General features: G+C 33.2%; 1 long non-coding RNA gene across 1 annotated transcript; it reads left to right on the top strand.

Moving 5' to 3' along the window:
• The first annotated feature begins 901 nt into the window (after window positions 1–901).
• LOC128190205 (uncharacterized) lies at window positions 902–5,088 on the top strand. The gene is made up of 2 exons (XR_008244333.1): window positions 902–1,357; window positions 4,792–5,088. It is a non-coding gene; the product is annotated as an uncharacterized LOC128190205 (long non-coding RNA).
• Window positions 5,089–5,323: the final 235 nt, after the last annotated feature.

Below are 5,323 nucleotides of genomic sequence, written 5' to 3'. Positions count from 1 at the left end.
ATTTAAAATTAAGAAAAAAGGGCTGGCCCCTATAATTAGGGGTCAGCAGCTCATACACGTATTTTTCTGATAGCAAAAATCATTATCATTTAATGAAAAAAAATGAATTCAGTTATTGTTAATATATTAAATAATGTCATTTGGTATCAAATTAAACAAGTTCTGTGCTATATTTTTTTTCATATTTCATAAAACAAATATGTGAGAATCGTACATGAACGAGTTAATATGACTACATAGACACACAAGCGAACAAGCCCAGGCATTTACTGGGTAATTAGAATTACCGAAATACCCGTGAATTACCGAAATGCCCTTCAAAAACACCGAAATGCCTCATTTGAGCACAAATATTTAACATCATTGTTTAAATCTAAGTGTTTAAATGTATTTCCCCAATTTTCAGTTTGATAATGTAATTATTTTGACATTAATAGCTATTTTTAACATGTGTAGACATTGGGTTAAGAACGATAACTCTTGCATGAATTGCTTTTCACTCGTATAGAGGTGTGAAATTTTATTCCCAGAATAAAATAACCAAGAATTAAAAATAACAGTTTATCAGCTTTTATTTTTTGATATCATATAATAATCATCAAAAATCCATATAGAATGGAAGCAACTATAAAAATAGCAACTATTTTAAAGACGTAATTCCTATCAGAATTGCTCCTTTCTCTTGCACACGTATATAACACAAGTTCAAGTATTATAATAAATATACATTTATTCAAAAAATTAACTTTATATACAATAACTATCTATATATGAAAATACTAGACATACACTCTTTATGGCGTAATAATAGGCATTTTGGTGTTTTTGAAGGGTATTTCGGTGTTTTCACCGGGTATTTCGGTAAATCGCGGGTATTTCGGTAATTCTATGTACCGGCATTTACTGCATTACGTTGTGTTGCGTCTTAGATAAATTGTTGTGATTCAATTTCATTTTTTTCATCTATATCATTTATGAATTCAATGAACACACATTATTTAAACGTTCTATGTGCAACTATTTGTCGGGGCGCCCCTGTATGTAACCCCCGCGCGCGCGCCGAATGTAAACAGTAACGAACGGCATTGTAGAAAAGAGAGAGCCGTAATGCAGAAGAGAAGTTGTGTATTCTTTCGGTGTATACATGCATTTTCAATTTACTGTGAAACATATGAACATGCACAGGGAACAATACTACATATTTGTTTAAGGAGGATATTTTTCTCGTTTGAATCGTTTACGAGGAAATTCTGACAGCCACACTTCTGTCGACGATCAGCCGTTGATAAGCTACGAGTAATAAAGGAGAAAAGATGGACATTAAAGTGTGTGATTTATGTGGATGTTACTGAAGAAGGTGAGGCTTTTACTCCTTTTAAAGTTTCTTGTTAACTGGTTAAAATTTAGTATATAGTATAGATGTACATGTAAGTACGTGCACACTGTTAGATGTTTTTTTTATGATGTGGGTGTTTGTTTACTAACATGTAATTTTTACATGTTTCATGGATGTTTAGACTCGCTCGAGGTTCATGGGGGACTGGAAAGGGTAACTGAATTTATCTATTTAAAAAAATAACAGATTGTGAATTTTCAACTCAAAATTCAAAGCAGGGTCTAATTAGAAACATATCATATATTCTTGTGCAGAAGACTCCAAATGTAGTCATGAATACCCTGTAGACATAACTTCAAGTAAATAAAATTGTATACTTCAGAATTAAAACATGACTTTAATATCTTTATGATGCCGATCATTGTATCATTAGAGAGGTTTAGCAGACCAACGGGTACCCGGTACATGTACTTCTACATGTAGGTTACAAGTTAGAACTATGCATACCATTCTACCAGTTCACATAATTTTTCTGGTTTAGCAGTTATGATGTGTACTTAAATTGTCTTTGTTAATGTTTTAAATGTAATTTTTTATTCTCTTTTTTTAATCTGACTACTGGCAGTACTGGCGTGCGAGCAGTTCTCGCCGAGGACCATTTCTCGCTGGTGCACTGTTACATCATATTTTCGTATGTAATTTTATGTGTTGATAAAATGACGTAACAATGCACTGGTGAGAAATGGTACTCGGCGTGAACTGATCGCACGCCAATATTGATTAATTACAGACAAAAACTGAAGGTTGCGAGTGTTATTTTTTATTTAACAACATTGTTTAAAATAATTCTTTATATATGTGACGATCAGACCGGTTTGAATACCAGTGCCAGATAGCTCAGTTGGTAGAGCACCTGACTAGAGATTCAGGGGGCCCAGGTTCAAATCCCGGTTTGGTCCTTCATTATTTCTCCCATCCTGTTACAATATTGGTGTTGTGACCAACCCCTGGAACTAACAGGTTAACTCGATCCTGCCAGGGGTGATCTTCGAGGGTGAAGATCATTTAAGGGGGGAGGAATGTGACGGTCAGACTGGTTTGAATACCGGTGCCAGATACATGTAGCTCAGTTGGTAGAGCACTTGACTAGAGATTCAGAGGGCCAGGTTCGAATCCCAGTTTGTTCCATCGTTATTTCTCCCATCTTTTACATATACATGTATATCAGATATATGACAGATGATTAAGGGTCATCACATGTTTTGCAAGATGCAATAAGTGTTAAAAACCTTTACTTTACAACAGAATACATTTAAGTGAATATTTATGTTTCTTGTTATTATTTGGTGTGGTTTTCTTGACAGTGTCGCATAAACAATTTACCCGCTCCTAAAACACAAACTTTCTTTTTGTGGATTCAGCTTACCGCTGATTGGCTGCTGTTGCAGCAGACAAATAAGATATGCACGCACAAAACACAATGAACTTATCAGAGAATGAGTTGAGTTTATTTCAACTGTTGGAATTTGGGTATTTTTTTTTTAAATGTATACTTGTGACAAAACATATATGTGGTACATACAGCTGTAGCTTTATGAAGAAAATTTTGGTTAGACCATATATACCTATCATGCAAGTAAATGATATTTACAAAAAACTTGCAATTTATGGCGCACGAAATATATGCTAGTTTTATAAAGATTGACATACATGTAATGTACCACATTCTGTGAAAAATAATCTATTATAAATTCTTCATTAAGTTTACTCATACATGTTTTATGCTTATTACACATAGTATTGTTTTTAAAACATGTAATTTATAAGAAAATAAAAAAAAACCCTCGCTAAATTTATTTGCCAAAAAAAAAAAAAAACACAGTAGAATTGATAAAAAATGGTATACCAGAAGCTAATACCAGTACATGTACTTTGACGCTGTTCGGTGGGTACGTAATATTCGTTTGTAATTTACGAATTGAAATATTGACTGTTGCACTACAAGTACGGTACCGTAATAAACTCTCTCTCTCTCAAACTCTCTCTCTCTCTCAATTTGATAAGTGTTTATACCTATGAAAATTTTTTAATATTATATTATGACTTGATATGCAAATTTTTGATCTTGTACTGCCTAAATGTTATACAGAGGGTTCCACTTAATCTGATCGCGGTTAATGTGATAATTCTGTTAATCTGATATAAAATCAAAACACCGATCCATTTGCTATATAAGCCTTTGTAATTTCTACTGATAATCTGATTGAAAAAAATGTCATTTTCGGTTAATCTGATACGATTTCTGTCGGCCGATCAAATATCGGCTAACGTTTTCACGTCTCTTCCACCATGTCCACACCTCGTGTATAACCTCTCACTGTGTAAACAGCTTGGCACGTGCCTAAAACTTGCAAATAACGGTGCTTCAGAGGATTAGTCACAGCTTAACGCACACAGATGGTCAGCTGGTCGATAGATGAAAGATACCGACATCGATAGTTCAGTCCACCCTCTAACACCTCTATATTCCTTTGTTTTATTAGTTGACACCCCTTTTGTGTACACAGTAACTCTTTACAGGGCATTAGTTTCACTTCAACACACACGGGTGGCTCACTTCTTCGTAAGATGAAAGCTACCGACATCGATAGTTGTTCCGGATGACCGCACACAGGACTGACCTTACCTGTGTACACATTTTACTGTTTTTTCATTTACTAATTGCCTGTGTTAATTTCATGCTAGGCTTGCACCATTAAGCATTATTTAAACATGTAATTTCTGAATCAAAAGTGCTTGGGAACATGTGACATCGAGGAAATTCTGATTACTCTCAATTTTACATCGCGGTAGAAATCTTAATGAATAAAATTCAAATAATTTGTTATCATGCATAATTAATTATTTAAGAGCATTCTACTATACCAGAAAAAGAATTAAAATAAATTGTCCAGGTGAAAAGAGGGAATGTTTAGACAGTTAGCCCATATCACTTCCTGTTAAAATGGCCGCCACTCTGAAACCATCGTAATGAACAGTGAAGAAGGGAAACATTTTCTTTTGAGCATTTACAAACAAAATAACAACTAAAATGCTATTTCATTGCTAATGCAAGGTAAATTATTTCATTATAAACTATTGAGAAACAGATTATATCTGTTTGTTGATAAATTATGTATTGAAACAAGTTGTATTTTATTCTATACCAAAATTAAATACCACAAAAACGCTAAATTGGTTTATCTAATAATCGGTTAATCTGATAATTTTTGCCTGACAAACACACTATCAGATTAAGCGGAACCCTCTGTATCATGTATTGGGATATGTCATACTTATTACACTGCATGGTCAGTGTATTTTTTACAGAAATACTATGCATATGTTAATGTAAACACAGCTATTACTAGTACATGTATGTAAACACAGCTAATTATTTTTTTTTTTTATTTCAGCTAAAAACAGACTCTTGTTACCACATGGCTTTTACCGGTACCTGTTGATTCTTGTGGGTCAGCTCCTGAGATTAACCTGTCACCTCTATCCACATGCATATTCCTTGTGTTCTACAGACTATTTACCGGTAATTCAAATTAAATCCAATAATGCATGAACAATAATGGAACTTGAAGAAAGCATCATGCCATGTTGTGGTTTGTGTTTGATAAGAAATTATGAAAACAAAATTAAGGCTGTTTAAAGAAATTCATAATTGCTGTGAAAATTTGTTTTTCAATAAAAGTATGCAATTATGTTTACTTTATTTTTTATTTCATAAAGATATTTAGATGTGTTTACATAATTAAAAAATCCCCCCCCCCTCTATTTAATTGTCTGCATTAAGATTACATGTAGGATATGTAAATGTACATTTGACTTTGAAATAACATCTGCTATGATAATTACTTTTGAAATGAACAAGAAACAACCTATTTCTACCTTTCTAAGGTATATATGCAGAAAAAAAGTAGAAAAACATGTCAAATT

Source organism: Crassostrea angulata, chromosome 6 (genome assembly GCF_025612915.1).
Source record: "Crassostrea angulata isolate pt1a10 chromosome 6, ASM2561291v2, whole genome shotgun sequence".
Taxonomy (NCBI): Eukaryota; Metazoa; Mollusca; class Bivalvia; order Ostreida; family Ostreidae; genus Magallana; species Magallana angulata.
Note: the sequence above shows the minus strand (reverse complement) of the source record. Positions and strands in the feature narration are given on the sequence as shown.